Source organism: Cupressus sempervirens, chromosome 9, assembly GCF_028749045.1.
Source record: "Cupressus sempervirens isolate cs-2001-9-10 chromosome 9, ASM2874904v1, whole genome shotgun sequence".
NCBI classification, from domain to species: Eukaryota; Viridiplantae; Streptophyta; class Pinopsida; order Cupressales; family Cupressaceae; genus Cupressus; species Cupressus sempervirens.
The window spans coordinates 267,024,637-267,042,303 of record NC_143126.1 but is presented as its reverse complement, the minus strand read 5'-3'; the positions used below and the strand labels follow the sequence as shown (position 1 = coordinate 267,042,303).

At 33.4% G+C, this 17,667-nt stretch overlaps 1 pseudogene; it reads left to right on the top strand.

Moving 5' to 3' along the window:
* Positions 1–6,635: 6,635 nt before the first annotated feature.
* The window catches only part of LOC149538480 (uncharacterized), a 156,667-nt pseudogene continuing 145,635 nt past the window's right edge, over positions 6,636–17,667 (top strand).

Sequence of the window (17,667 nt, the reverse complement as noted above, 5' to 3'; positions counted from 1 at the left end):
TCTTATCTAACTTGCAGCTTCATAATGTGGGATTGTGATAACTATATATCTTCAAAAGATCTACGGTTGATAAGACTTCATTTCCATTCAATAGTCAAACTCCTTCAGTGGCACATCTAGCAGTACATGTCATCAATCGTTTACAATGTAGCACACTACATTACAAATACCTAACCCCACCTTTCCACATGTCAAAAATACGCTTGCCTGCATTATTTATTTCCTATACAGTTTCAAGTTGTGGGCATGCGCTAGCCTTTGATCTTTGATAGATCAACGGTTATAGAAACTTCACAATTTGAGTAGCATATTGACTAAAGTGACGAATGATGTTCCTCCACTTGTTCCAACTCATTTGGCACAAACCATGAAGGACATCTCACCATTATTTTTAATAGCAGGCCCATCTCATCAAACCATGCCACTTTTCCAACTTTCTCTTCCCCGCATTATTTATCTGTCGAGCATCTCCTTCTTGCAGGAAAGTGCTAACCCTTGATTGAGATGAAATCAATGGATGATGCTTCTTGGTGATAAATTGCATATCTCTGCTGGCGAATCCACCAATAATATCATGGGAAAATTAGGATGTGTGCAAAAGTTCTAAAAAACTTTCAAAATTTCCTAACAATTTATGATTTACTGGAATTTAGGAATGTAAAGGCTACATGTCACCAAGTTGCATGCCCGCATTATTTAAATTCCTTCCATCTTGAAATTGTGAGCATGCAATACTCGTTGATCTGAATAGGATCAATGATTAAAAAGACTTTGCATCATCAGAGGTAATTGCTAACAGAATGATTAATCAATTTGTATGCTAAGCACAGTCACGCAAGATTAAACAAAATTATAATGACCTCATGCTTATGCAAGCCCTCCCTAAGGGAAAAAATATATCATTGAAAGCATTTTTCTAAAAATAATTTTGAGGGTATTCTAAAACTAGGGCAATGTAATGATTTGAAAAAAAAACACAAGGAATAAAACATTAATTTTCAAAATTTCAAGACTTAAATGATTTTTCACAAGATTTTCCCTTAACCTCTGCATAGTGAAAAATTAGACCAACATAGTCCATACTCCATTGAAAAGCATCAAATTCATCCCCACACATGGGAGAGTTTCTCAACTACATGGTTGAGCCCAACTAACCCCTTAACCCAAGCATCTCTTCCCTCACAAGGGTGAGTGATGCTTCACACTCATTTACACAAACAAGCAACAAGAACAAAGCAAGATTCAAGGAAAATATACACATAAACTTCTCACATTCAACAATACTTACAATAAGATTCTTCGCAAAGCCATAACAACACCATATCAATACCTACAATACAATGAAGAGAACACCATGGATCATGGATACCAACTTTACTCCAAGCAATGACAATGGGAGTTTTTGTAGAGCTCTTTATCCTCCTTCTTTCAAACCCTAAGTGTCTCTAAAATTAGAGAGGGGGTAAGTGGGTTCCTAATTTGGCCAATCCTCTATATAAGACTCCCATTTTCGGATTCAATAAAAAAATGCATTCTTTTTGGGTTCTCCTAGGTCTTCTAGGCACTCTAGTGGTCACTTTTAGCCCCCTAACTTGAAGTATTATCATGGGTAAGGTTTATTTTCATCACAAATACACTTTGGAGCTACTTTTTGGCCCTCATAATGCTAGGTCAAGATCAATTTCAAATTTCCTATGGCAGTAACCTTTGTTTCCCTTACTAAGTCAAGGAAATATGTCCAATTCTTAATTAAAGATTTTAACTTGAGATAAGGTGGCCGCATAATCCATCTTAAGAGAACATGTCATTTTCACATAACAAGTACAAGTGTCAAGTGACGCACACAAAATTCACTACACAACACACATGACATTTTCTGAATCTACTCATGAAATACATACTACACACATACATCTCACATTTTCAAAATAAACACATCACAATGAGGTTTATGAATCTTCTAAAGATTCACCTTGACAGTGTCATATTAACATGTGTTTATACCTTTTCTCCCCATTATGTTTCTATGGTTCCTTTCCTGCACACTAAACTTGAGCATTAGTAGTCCAATGAAAAGTCACATATAAAATACATATGAAAGTAATGGTACATGTGAATTCCGTTATTCCACAATTTACATATAACAAATTTCATAATTAACTTCCTATTCTCCATCATTTGCTTATAAAATATTTAATCATTAAACCTCAAATATCTGCAATTTATTGACTTTCCCAACAAGATCAATTTAAGCATTTTGAATCATGTCATAATTCCATTTTCTATCATAATAATGAAGTACTGACTAAATATCCATTAATTCATTGACTATGCCAATTAAGTCCTAATACATATCATAATGGAAAATCACAAGGTAACTATCATCGGATAAGCAACAAAAATTATTGTCCATCAAGTCTTAAAAAAATATATGTCGAGATATCTAGTCCTAAGTAACAAAATGAAAATATGGTATCTATGCTATGATGGGTCGGGATGAGGCCTCACACACTTCTATCCAACAATATCCCCTTTACTTTAATCAGCATTAGTCATGTCCAACAATTTCTTTATAGAGTATCCTTGTAAAGAGCTAATTGTTTACCATAATGGAATAAGTTACACCAAATAGATCTATTCCAATAGATGCTCCCATCCTTCTCCATTAAATTGCTACCATCAATTTTTAGTGCTCCAAATCCTCCAAATAGTTATAAAAATATCAAAACTAGTGACTTTAATACCCACCCTTATTTAGCATGAGTAGTGACAAACCTCAGAATGTTGTTCCTAATAGGAATCATCCAAGGCTCATCCCCTTGGCTTGCTATTGACAATCTATTTTGTAGCTAAGACAACCCTTTGAGTCCTCAAGTCCTTTAATCCTAGACTCGCTAGTTCTCTACTTCTTGTGCAACAATCCCAACTAACAACATGCCTCTTTGTATTGCCCTTTCCATTAGAATATAAGAAATATTGGATATTTTCTTGCAAGAAATTAAACTATCCATGGTTAAACAACCAAGATTAGGAGAAATAAATGGAGTAGGAGGATAATAACTTCTAATAAATCTAAATTCTACTAGAAAGAGATATAAATCTATTGTTCCACATATTGAGTTTCTTCTCAACTTCAATTCTTATCCAGTCCCACACATTCTTCAAATTGGGACTAATTGCAAATGGGATGCCTAGATATTTGACCACATGATTAGGAACCCCCCCCCCCCCCCCCCCCCCCCCCACTAAATAGAGAACTTACCATACCAAGATGGAAAATTCTCATCCCATACAAGGAGAATGGATTTAGATAGGAAACTTTACTACATGATGCTAAACAACATAGATCCAACTTTTTCATGAGATTTTTCATGTTTTCTTCATTTAGACTAAACATAATAGTTATGTCATTTGTAAATTGTATATTCAGGGTCTCACTATTCTCTAGAAAGACTACTCCATCCACCATGGGAGATATGGATTCATCTCTTAGAACATAATTTTTTGTAATTACAAATAGGGAAGGTGTCAGAGGACATCCTTGTCTAATAGATTTAGAAAGAGAAAGTTATCCTAATCTAACATCATTGATCTTGATAGAGGCTACTATTTCATTCATAAGACTAGAGACCATTTTACATAAGGTTGGAGGAAACACAATTCCTTCTAACAATGCAATAATAAAACTCCATTCAATCCTATCATAGGCCATTTCATAGTCTATCGACAACATATTACCCACATTTTGACCTAGAGACCTGGTCTAATCCATAGATTCCCAAGAAGTAATGAGATTTTCCAAGATGCATCTATCTTTAAGAAAACCAATTTGAGAATGATTGATGATATTTGGGAGAGATTCTTCCATTTTGATCACCAACACTTTTTCTAAAATCTTATATGATACATTGAGAAGGGTGCTTAGACTCTAGTTTTTTATCAAAGTCTTGTCTTCAATTAGTCTAGGGTTAATGTCTGAACCCAAGGACTTATTGTTAATTTCTTCAGGCCATAAATCTATAGTAGCTCATCCCTAATCCATTCCAAATTCTTCTTGAAGAACTCTACATGCAGACCGTCTAGTCCACATGCTTTGTCATTACACATCTTGCATATAGCATTCCTAATCTCCTTAGCTAATATTTCTAGGCCCAACATTCCAACATCTTCCTCCAAGACCTCGGTTGGGATGAGCTCCTTGATATCACACTTAGCCTCATCTATACATCAACCCTCATCTTCTAACTTAAACAACCTAATATAGAAAGAAGCAAAGGAAAAGATGGTATCCTCCTAAGAGTCAAGAGTTGTCTCATCATCTATAATGAAATCTATCATATCCTTGGATTCCTTAGTTTTAAGAGTTTTAAAGAAGAACTCTGAATCCATATTCTGAGGGTTGAGATAATAGGTCATGTTCTTAACCGTAGCTCCTTGGATCCTCTTTACTAAGAAATCTCCATTGTGCATCTCTAATATGCGACAAGAGATCACTTCATTACATATTAGAAGGGTTGGACTGCACTCCCAGTTCAACCTCCTGAAGTGAGGGGAAAAGGCACACCTCATCTTTCCTTGCATCCTTGGCCAACTTCTTACCTACCACTTGGAATACTACTCTCTAAGAAACCACATTCTACTTCCATCTCTCAATGGCACTCTTATGATTGGGAATCTTTTGATTGAACCATTTAATAACATATACTATAGCTAAAACATCATCCTCACATAGGAGAGAGGTATTAAGGGTGAATCCACACTTACTCCTTCCTTCCATCACATTCAGGTATTTCTAAAATAAAATGAGTTGACAATAGGGTGGGGATAAAATAAATAATATGAGATCACCTCTACACACCCACCTTCAGATCTATTAAGACAATAAAAAAGTCCTTCTTCATATAGAATCTATCCAGCCTATTATACATTCTCTTGGAACCCTTCTGAAAATGGCGAACCAAATATGTTTAGTCTTAAAAAAATTTAATACTTTTGGTTGTGAAAGGTTAGAATAATTGATTAATTAACACACATACTATTTTTAAATAATTAAAATTTTCATCTAATAGTGCATCATGTTTGTAGTGGCTCATGATACAACTACCTTGACTAGAGTTGAATGATGAGTTTTATAGTGTAGGAATGGCCAACTTCTATTATGTAGCATATAACCTATGACATCTTGGACCATCACCATAGTTGGATAGTTTCTTTCTAGTAGGATTGAAATTTGAATTTTATTTTTTCCTAATTTTATACAACATATTGTAACTTCAAAATTGATTAGATTATCTAAATTTATATGTTATAAAAATGTATATATGATCTTTTCAATTAATAATAAAACTAAAAAAGATCTCCTAGATATAAATAACATATTATTAAATACAATAAATTATTCTCACTTGTAATGTGTATATAAGCCATTTTTTGACATTCTTATAAAAGTATAAATATTTTCAAAATATTAATTTTTTTAAATTTTTAAAATAATTTTTAATATGAAATATAATTTGAATTCATGCATTTAGAAAATTAATTTAGCAATTTCTAATTTGCTTTTGCCGCGATGCTACATGTTACTTTATTTTAGCAATTTCTAATGTTTTTTCTCTTGTGCTCTTAATTTAGAAAATGCTAATATGTTAATTATTAGTGTAACAATTGCAATTCTATTTCTTAGTAAGTCGAATGTCGTAGTAGTAGTGCAGATGAAGAATGCCATCTACGCACGTTCAACACAGAGGAGAAATTGTCATGAACAAAATAAGAAAGTTACCATACTATAAAACAATCAAACTGTAGAAAATTTATAGTTAAACCAAGATCAAACCTTTCTTGTAGCAACCCATCGCACAACCCAAAAAATGGAAAAAGAGCGGGAAATTTCAAAGAGTAGAATGGCAATTGGTGAGATAATAATGAGAAGAATCGTGGATCCAGCCAAGCATTTTATTAAAGAATATGTTGTAAAATGCTTCAACTTCATCTCGAGGAAGTGCACGTTTGAACAAGCAGTGGAGGAAGATGTGAAAGATGCAGAGCCACAATGGAGAAAAAAGGCAAGGACTGAAAAAAATGTCAGTTTTGCGCTGCAGCATGGAGAGCCAAAACAGAGGAGAAAGGAAAGGACCAAAAGAATTGTCAGTTTTGCTTTAGAGCATGCAAGGGAAGAACAAAGGAGAAAGGTAAGGAAAGAAAAAAGTGCTAGTCTTCCATTAGAGCTAAAACAAAGGAGAAAGGCAAGGAAAGAAAAACAAGCCAATTTTTCTTTAGAGCATGTAGAGCCAGAACATAGGGAGAAGGGAAGGAAAGAAAAACATGTCAGTTTTTCTTTAGAGCATGTAGAGCCAGAACAGAGGAAAATGGTGAGGAAAGAAAAAAATATCAGGTTTATTTTAGAGCATGCAGAGCCAGAACAAAGGAATAAAAGGAGGGAAGGAAAAAATGTTCATTTTTCTTTAGAGCATGTAGAGCTAGAAAGGAAAGATAAAAATGCCAGTTTTAAGAACAGAAAAACAAGTCAGTTTTGTCCTACAATTGCATGGAATACAATTGCAGAACAAGAATAGGGGAAGCAGGGGTGAGAAATCAATGTTTCTACATCTGATCCTATCAAAATTGCTAAAGATTACATGGCTAAGCTATCTCATGAGAATTTTGTGAAGAAGCCATTTCAAAAGCATCAAATTGCTGGAAACAGGCCTCAGTTTCTCAAGCATAGCAGCAATTTATTTACAGTTGCAGAGGACACCAACATAAATACCTCAAAATTGGGGAGGGCACCATTGCAATCTCCAATTACAGGTGAAAGACAGGTGAGAATCTAAATTTCACAACATTTTTCTCAAGTTTTTTCATTCTCTTTGATTTTGGTTTTACGGATTAATTGTTCACAATTCTCTCTGATTTCCATTTTTGTTTCTAGATTTGATTGTACTTGTTTTCTACAATCAATCTTTTGGATCACACTCTATGATCCATCATCAAAATAAGAGAACGAGTGTGATCCATCATCAAAATAAGAGAATTAACTCAAGATGATAGATGAGTTGCTAGTTATGATTTGCTCTGCAGGCATTGAAAATGAGGAGCAGCTTAGAATTTGAAGACCCTTTAAGGAGGACTTGACGAAGGATGGGCTCTTACACTTCATGGGGTAATTTTAATTCATATAATTCAAAATCTGTAACTCTGTTTAGATAAGTTTTGATCAAATGATTTCTTTATCATCATGATAGGAATAAATCTTAATCTTCATAAAATGCAAACTGATTGTAGTTAACAAGAAACTAATGGACATAGAGAAGCAGAGTATTTTTCTAGTAATTGAACAAGGAGTGCCACAGTAGTCGAAAGAAAATGCTCAGAAAATTTTAGAGCATGTGGAACAAGCTCAGTCGCGTTTTAAGGAAAAGTATTGAAGGTTGTACACTGATGATCTTCCAATTTTATCACAATCTTTAGAACCTTTGGATTTAACATTTAAAGGTAGGTGCATCTTCTTCATATATACAATTATTGACATATTGTTTAAAGGTAGGTGCATTTGAGTTTATATGTACAATTACAAAGGATACTAATATGAATACACCCATAAACACCCTAGAATCTTAGAAGGTACCTCAACACTCTGCAATTATAGGTGAAAGACAGGTGAGAATCTATGTTTAACAACATTTTGCCCAAAAATTTCTTTGATTCTCCTTAATTTTGGTTTTAGAGATTAACTATTTGTTTATGATCTATAGATATTAAAAAGAGGAGTGGATTAGAATTCAGAGATCTCTTAAGGGAGACCCAACAAAGAATGAGCTCGTTCACCTCATTAGGTAATTTTAGTTCATTTTTTTCAATTAGGCCAACAACTACATTCAATAGTATATCAGATATTCTTTATCACTTCAATGAAATGAATTATTTTTATCATTATATGTGAACACTTCTTAATCTAAATGAAATGCAAATTGATTGCAGTTAACAAGAGACCAATGGAAAAGGAGAAGAAAAATGTTCCATGGGCATTTGATTTCAAAGTGCCACCACATTTGAAAGAAACATTTCAAAAAACTTTAGAGAAGGTGGAGAGCATTCAATCACTTTCTAAGGAAAATCCTATGACTGAGTTGAACTTGAAAGATCATCTTCAAATTTTAGAACCGTTGGCTTTCATATATAAAGGTAGATGCACCTCTCTCAGATATTCAATTATCAACATATGCTAAATTAAATCTGCATATCATAGTTAAGAAGTAGAAAAAACAAATATTTTGATATTTTTTTGCATTTGAACAAATTATACTTTATTTCTTTTCTAATAACGTCTTCTTATTTAAACATGTTAGTTTTCCACAATCTATAATTTATTTTGTATTGTTTTTAAATTTGATTTATTTACAATCATAGTCAATGATCATATTCAATTTCGCTTCTTGTTTGTTTGGCAGAAAACTTGAGTCTTGATTCAACTTCAAAGGATATCTCTACATCAACTTTTACAACACCTGCAGTGACAACTTCGAAGGAGGAGGTAGCAAGACATTTGACTAGAGTACATCTTGAGTTAGGTCATTAGATTTTGGAAAAAATGTCTAAGAACTCGACCCCAATATCAAGTTCAAGTGAAAAGGCTACAAGACATTTGACTAAATTAAAATGTGAGCTAGGTCATAACATTTTAGAAAATCTAGATGCAATTACATATTCTCTCAAAGAAAATTCTCAAGAAGCCATTGAATCTGGGAAAATTATAGAAGAAAATGTCAGACTTCCCTTGACAAATTATCAGGAAGCAACTACATCCCATACAATTGAGGATATAGCTATCCAACATTCTGATGTAAGTTTTGTTAAGGCAGACACAACATTACATATTCTAGATAGTGTTCTCTTGTTCTAGAAAAGATGAAAAATGTGTTGTTCTAGTATTTTATTTGACATATGTGCTATTCAATAAAAAATCTAGATTTCTACTTTATTTGGAATGCTGAAAATGAGAAGTTCTTCATGATAGTAATAGCTCAAAAAAATTAGTATCTTGAGTTGCAAACATTGTTGCTATGTAGGTGCAAAACACAAGAGATAATGTTGAAGGAAGATCCATTGCTGACACACAAAGTGAAGAATGGGGAATGATAACTGATGACACTATTTATGATTCTGATGGATGGCCAGTTCATAAAGATATGAAAGATTAACAACAAAATTAATATAGATTTGTATTGTTACTTATTAGCATTGAGGATTGTTGTTCTTTTGGAAGCTTTGTGATCAAATTCAAGTCATACCCATTTGAGATATCTTCAGAAAAAGCTCAGAGACATTGGCAGAAGTCACAAGAGGTCAATTTGGTCTTGTGAGATAAGAAAATGAGCCCATTGTATATTGCATAATATAGATTCACTCAAAAGGGGGACTGAATATGCAATTTGTAATCTAGACTTGGTATTTAAATTGGTCAAATGATGAAAATGGGAACACAAGTTTGCAATTTGAAGTTGCATATTAAAACTTCCATAATTGTGCTACAAAATAGAAAGCATACCCTCTTCTTTTGGTTGTTCTATGTTTTAAGAGTTTCTATATGTTTTGGTGATAGATGCTGATTTTATTCTTTAAATTGTGGATAAGGAACGTCTGGTGGATTAATTAAGTATTTTTTTTTAAATTTTTGCTTATATTATTCTAAGTTATATTTCAATGAAGTAATAGATATGTTAAAAGATAAGGAACGTCTCGTGGATTAATTAACTATTTTTTAATTTTTGTTTTTATAATTCTAAGTTATATTTCAATGAAGTAATAGATATGTTAAAAGATAAGGAACTTGTGGTGGATTAATTAACCATTTTAAAAATTTTGTTTTTATTATTCCAAGTTATATTTCAATGAAGTAATAGATATGTTAAAAGATAAGGAACGTCTGGTGGATTAATTAATCATTTTTAAGTTTTTGTTTCTATTATTCTAAGTTATATTTCAATGAAGTAATAGATATGTTAAAATCTTAATTCTTGGGAGGACATATAATATTATTTAAATTTTAGTTATGTTTTTAGATTTACAATTGCGTGAAAGTTTTTTTTTGTCAAAGGACATGAACAAAAGGGTTATTTTTTATATCAAGAAGCATAACACGAATATTTACTAGTTATGTCTTAATATTTTGCGATTTTGTATATTTCAATTTCTATTTCTACCAAAAACTTATTTAAATTTATCAAATAACTATCAAGATTTAGAGTCAAAATTTAGATCCACAATAGATATTTTGATAACATGATCTTGAGCATTAGCCACTTGTTTCTAATGAAATAACTCACAAATTTAACATCCAAAATAATTTCTCTTAACTAACAATACCATAAATAACAATAGCTTTTAGAACAGATTTACAATATCTCAAATAACAATAGCATCATTTCTATAATCTTTATCACAACTTCTTCTCTCATACACAAGTTTAAATATATTATCAAAAACTTAAGATCTAAAATTTCATTCATATTCATTTGCAAGATTGCAACAATAATTATCAAAACCGTTCACACAAGTGCCCTTTTCCACCCTACCATAATGGCATCATGAGGCCGCTTGTGCCCTAGCCATACCCCCGGGAAAGAGAACTCATTTCAACCAAGAGATCATGTATGCAATCCTAAGAGTTCTCTCTAAAACATTATGAAATAATTTTTCTAACAATATTTCATCTCAATAAGTAAGAACTACTCTAAATGCATATAAGTTACTTATCTCTTCAAGAGCTCTCCCTTTAGATAGATCTTCATCTTCAACCAAGAATCATTCCTCCTCTTCCTCCATCTCCTCCTCACTACATCAAGAAAAATTTGTCTCCAAAATGTAGAGTGGTTGAATAATTGGAATGTTTTCCCCTACTCTTCTTAAAACTCTTTCCTTCTTCTACATCTCCCAAGCCTTTTTGGGAAGGGTGTGGGTAACATTGGTTTCTCCTCCTTACCTATCTTATTCACATTAATTTTCCTTGGTTGGTGTTCCTCCTTTTACAATCTTCAAGAGAAGCTTTTGTCCTTCCAAGTCTTCACATTCTTCAAGAGTTGTCCTTCATTTTCGGCCACCTTGGTAAAACCAACTTTTGGGTGGTCCCCCAAGTCCATAATAAGAGTATAAATGATTAAAAATTCCCCAAACCCCTAGGTCTACCATGTGGGCATTCAAAACAAGTCCTAAACTAACACTAGGAGTCATCCTAACCCTTTGAAAGCTCACTTAAAGTTTGCATACGAATTTTACTTATGGAGTGAGGAGGAGATAGAGGAAGAGGAGGAATGATTCTTGGTTGAAGATGAAGTTCTATCTAAAGGGGGAGCTCTTGAAAAGATAAGTAACTCATATGCATTTATAATAGTTCTTACTTATTGAGATGAAATATTGTTAGAAAAATTATTTCATAATGTTTTAGAGAGAACTCTTAGGATTGCATCCATGATCTCTTGGTTGAAATGAGTTCTCTTGCCTGGGGGTATGGCTAGGGCACAAGCGGCTTCATGATGCCATTATGGTAGGGTGGAAAATGGCATTTGTGTGAATGGTTTTGATAATTATTGTTGTAATCTTGCAAATGAATAACAATGAAATTTTAGATCTTAAGTTTCTGATAATATATTTATACTTGTGTATGAGAGAAGAAGTTGTGGTAAAGATTATAGAAATGATGCTATTGTTATTTGAGATATTGTAAATCTGTTCTAAAAGCTATTGTTATTTATGGTATTGTTAGTTAAGAGAAATTATTTTGGATGTTAAATTTGTGAGTTATTTCATTAGAAACAAGTGGTTAATGCTCAAGATCATGCTATCAAAATATCTATTGTGGATCCAAATTTTGACTCTAAATCTTGATAGTTATTTGATAAATTTAAATAAGTTTTTGGTAGAAAAAAAAAATGGGCATGGCATTTTGGTATTAGAGCTTTGGGTTTTCAATACTAGGACCTACGCTCATTACATTTTTGGGTTGATAGAAGAAATATAAATTAAACTAAAATTTTTGATCTATGACTTTTTAAGACCATTCAGATTAGAAATTTGATTTGTTATTATATTTTATTGTCATAAAGTGCTATATAATAGAAATCTACTAGTTGAATCCAATTTAGTTGTTATATTTCTTTTATTGTAAGAACAAAAAAAAATTAAAAAAATGTAAACTTAAGAGTTAGCCCAGATTGTATTTCTTAAAATTAAAAATAACTCTAACTTGAAGAATTATCCATCACTTACTCAAATATATGTTGTTTTAGTTTTAGGCGTGTTGAGAAAAAAAAAATGGGCATGACAATTCTGATGGATGCAACCTTGTTGATCTTTTGTTGTGATCGATCATGATTGTGACCATGAGTGGTCTACACCATTGAGGTGTTTGGATTTATGTTTCTGTATCAGTTGTTTTGATTATGCTTTGAGTGATTTAAGAGAATGTGATATGATTTATGGTTCATTGAGGTTTGTGCCAGTGCTTACCAGGATCAATGTGGTATCATGAGGTTGTTCCATGATTACCTTGAGATGTGTGCAGAGATTGCACTATGTTCTATTACCATGCTACACTAGACTAGGTTCTGATAGCAGGGGTTAGTCATGTTTATGACTGTGTTCACTTATGTATTTTAAGTGCATTTTCATGTTGTGTTAACAATCATTATTAAATGCTTAAATTATTGAAATGGATTTTTCATGTTGGATTATTTGGTTATGTGCTGTGGACATTTACCTTATTATATTTTGATCTGATAGATATCTGTTACTTATGTGATGTTTTATATTTGAGAGGACCTAAGGGTTAGATGTTATACTTTGATTTTAATATCATATATTTTAGACTACTATGTTGTTTAGTTGATCATATTGCATTATGATGCCTTTTTGAGATGACAATGTGTTTTATGATGATATCTGGTTAACCAACATTTGGACATATCACTAATTATGTTATGTGTTGGATTTAATGCTATGGTTATTTACTCCATTCCTACATTGTTATGCTTTATATGAACATCAGTGATGTAGATATATTATTTTAATATAATTAAATAAGTGGTTGAATTAGGTGATTTAATGCATTTATCGCTTCAACTATGTTATTATATGCAATTGCACTTGATCGTGTTGTTTAGTGTGCAGGATCTATATCCCTGGCAGTGGCACATGGAGTTAGTGATTAAACCATTCATATTTTACCAATGTCATCCTTGTATGGTTGACGTATCCTTATTTTAATTATTTTATTAAACCTTTCGGTGATTATTAAATCCGAACTCAGTTGCATTATGTGATTAGACTAGTAAGCATTTCTGTGCATTTAGAGGTTCACATTGTCACGAAAGTTGTTAAGGCAATTTATGTGTTTTTGGGTTTTCGGGCTTTTTAATTGATTTATTTTAATTTCTAGCAGCTTTTCCATAGATGAATTCCTATTTATAGGAATAGCTTGTTTTCGTTTGGGTCAATTCAGGGTTTAAGTAGGTTGGTTGGTTATTTTCCCTAATCGATTATTCACTTGAAAAGTGAATAAATATCAAAAAAAAATTTAATTCCTCACTTCTCACTTTTGAATTAGAAAGTTGGAGAGTAAAACCCAAAATCCTCTTCATGAGGATTTACTATTTTGTTCGTTGTGGGAACTACGAGTGTAGGATCATCATGAGGTTGAGCTCATTGGATCCAGCTCGGGAAAACCTTGGATTGCCACGATTTTTAGCTACTTCTGCGAGCTATTTATTTTATGGTTCACATTCTTGTTTTTCCCTTTTGGCTATGAGGTAGGGCTTTCCTGTTTTATTGTTTCTGCTCTGTTTTTGCTTTTGTTTTTGGTAGCCATTTTTTTGGAGGCTAAGAACTAGTGTTCCCCTCCATTTCTGTATGCTAATTCTACCCGATTGGATGGGTATGAACATTTTTCTATTTTTTGAGAGGAGGGTTTGGGGTTTTATGCCGTTATGTTGGCTATTTTTGCATATGGTATCTGAATTTGATTATTTTTGAATTTTTGGGATTTTTGTCCCCAAAGGCCAAATGGGTTTTGATTTTGAAGTTTTCCAAATTTTGGAGTTTTTACCTCGTTTTGTGTATCGCCCTATTTTCTCAGGTTTTCTTGGCACAATGTGGGTCATGTACCTTGATGATCTGTTTGGATATTAGTCAGACCACTATTGCACTTTTATGTTGCACTGGGGTGCATGTCGCATCCGTACTCCTAACACTATAGTTGGTTGAGTGATTTTATACCTGGTTTTATGGTTTCTTTTGGACTTTTGTTTTTGTTTCATGGACACTAGGATTCATGTATAATCCATACTCTTGGATTGAGGCTAGTTGAGTAAGTTCATGATTTTTGTTTTTGTTGCATCATTGGGATTCGTGTAGAATCCATACTCCTGGATTGAGGCCATTTGAGTGATTTCATGATGTATGGTTTTATTGGTTTTGGGATCCATGTAGAATCTATCCTTCTCGTGTTGCTTTTAGTTGGATGTTATCTTTTGCATTGTGTTCTCATCTTGTCCTTGTGTTTTGATCTTTGTGATGGTGGTGCACCACACACAAGTATGTGTGGGTACATTTTTCAGGTGACTTGCAAGGCTTGATCTTTTGTGGTACTTCCAAAAGTTATGATCATTGGAGTTGGGATGGGAGTATGCATGCCCATGGGCACTTGTCATAGGATGAGCATGGGTAGGGTAGGGTAGGGTAGCATATGGAGGGGGCTTCTATCTCACAGCTTGGTGTCATGACACCATAGGGTTGGCAGAGGAAGTTTTAAGTAAGTGATAACTAAATTAAATTTGTGAGTGTTAATAAAACTAAAGATAATAAAATAGTGCTTCAATGTATGAGCCTTCTGTTGAGGTAGTTAAATCTACACAGTGTATGAGCCTTCCATTAAGGGAGTTGAATCTACAAAAATTTGAGCTTGGGCTTGTCGATGCCAAGCGACTCTCCATGATGTCAACCCCTACTTAGTAGCCTATTGAGTGTCTGACCAGGACCTGTACTCCTTGCATTGTCTTAAGTTCTCGGTTACAACCATCATACTATCTGGCGTGAGTGTTAGCCATGGATGTTGTTTTTGTGTGTTTTTTGTTGGATCATTATCTCCATCAGCACATTGGGTGTGGACCTATGGGTGCCACGTGGTTGGGAGGCATAGCTACCTTCACCACTTCTAGGGGCTGGTGTACAGAGACGATTTCTTATCCTAGTGCGACCGTTGCTAGATGTTTTCACTTGATGCTTTGGGTTTCGCAGTATGCTTTCTTGTGATTTATGCTTTCATTGGTATGCTTGGATATCATGTTTAGCTAATGTTAGTTTATTTGATGCATTCCCATATTATGATTTTTAGCATATGACTTGATGATGTGAATTGTTGTATTGGATTATCTTATGCTTTACTACTAGCATGTTGGATTTCCTTATGCTTATATTGTAGCATGTTTTAGTAGTGACATCTCTATTACAATAGTACCAACAATCTAATCGATGGCTTGGGATGTTATGCATAGGGGATGGCTAGGGCCCACGATGGTCTTATGAAGTCATTGACGATTGGGAGGAACCACGTACTTAGTTGTTTTATCACTTCTATTCATTGTGATGTTTCTTTCAGTATGTTCTTTACTACTTTGATTTAGATGGATAGATGTTCCTCTTTCTTGTTCCTTGGCATATTGTTGATTATGCTCTCGATTGTTTGCTCCTCGATCTATGTGGATCCGATACTCCTTGATGTGGAGGTTCTAAATTCAAATTTTTTTTTTCCCCTGTTGTGTTTTCCTTAAGTGTTTTTTTGTTTCTATGGGCAACATTTTATAAGCATGGTGTGACACAAAAAAGTATCACACGCCCATTGAAACTTTGTCGTGTGTCCCTTGATTCTATCGCACACCTTTTGGAGAAATATCATGTGATACTAGAAAGTATCACACCTCCTTGTGAGAAATGTCGTACGACACCCTAAAAGTGTCGCATGCCTTTGGGAGAAGTATCACCCAATCCCTGAAAGTGTCACCTATCTTCTTTAGAAATGTCGTGCAATACTTTTCTATGTTGTATTAAAGTATCGCCTAATTTTTGTAAAAACCTGTGTGAGTGGGCAACGGGCACTTTTCGGTCTAGTTAAAACTTTTTGATAGTTAATTTGGATACCCTCTTCGGTGTTCTTCAACCCTATGGTGTTGCTTTTGTATTTCTGTTGTGTGTGTTTCAGTAGTCTATCTATTGGGGTTTAAAATATATCATTTTAAGTATAAGTTGACATATATTTAATTTCTTAAAATATATTTAATTCCTTATACTTAAGATATATTTTAATATATGTGAGAAATCTTTTGCGATAGGTTTCAAACCTCTTCGAGATAAGATACAGATTCTAGAAAATTTCAAGGCTTCAAAAATCCAGACTTAGCCAAATTTTAGATTATGCATTCTATCCCAGCTTGGTGTTTTGTTGATGTGTGGTCATTTCTTCGATCCCTCATCTTGTGTGTGGTTGTTGTTGGCTTTTGTTTGCGTGTGTTAGTTTGGTAGTGGCATTTAGAGATCTATTGGTTGCTGAGATTGTGGTGAAGTCTTTTGTTGTGATCTTTGTGATCCCTGAATGATGATGTCATGTGCATTCATACTTGTAAAAAATAAAATATCTTGGCTTGTATTGAATCCTTGTTGCAAGGATCTCTGGGCAAGGCATTACAACCTTCATATGGAACCATACTTTATTATTAGTTTGATCTGATTTATGACTATTTATGATTTATTAGATTAGGGTAATTTATCTAAGAATATACATGGTAGTGGCTTGTAATAAGCATCGATGCCCACAAGTGACTACTAGGATCACTTATTGTAAGTAAGTTAATAAATCTATTAGGATAGGAGTATTAATAATACATGTGCCTTACCCATGCCTGGCTACTTGATTGAGATCTTGATTATGATGGGAGTGGCAAAAGATACTTGATTAGGTCCTGCAAAATTATTATCCTTGTATGTATGAGAGGTTTATTGATGTCACATGTGTTCACTTGATTATCAAGGTCTAGAGAGGATATCAAGATGAGAATCAAGGGTTAGATTTATGTGATGACACTTCCCTATATACATGTAGGGTTTCCTACATGTGGTGTTGCCTTTGGATTAGTGTGTACTAACTTTGCATTTGAGTATTGACTTTGAGATTAGATAAATTTTTAGGATTCCATCCTTGAACTTTGTGATTGGTTTATGGTTTAACATATGTGTGGAGTCTATGGTTATCTTCTTATTATAGAGGAAGTGGGCCTTTTTGGGTTCTATGAGGTCGGGTGGTATTGTGACCTTTATCATTGAGATATGTTCTAGATTCCTATTCTAGTGTTGGATGATCCTTGTGGAAGTTATGTTATCATGATTCATCTTTAGAGACTTGTTTTATCTTCTTATATTATTCTTGTATATTAATTTATGTATTGGTCATAAAACCTATGGTGTATTTATACTTTGATCTATAACTCATGCCCTGTGACATGTGTAGTAGATGTAGAGTCTTTATGTGTTTTGATATTGTATCAATTAGATTTGGGATTCTCATATGTGGTGATGTTCTTATTGATTCATCTATATTAGGTATAGTTGTATATATCATTTGTATTT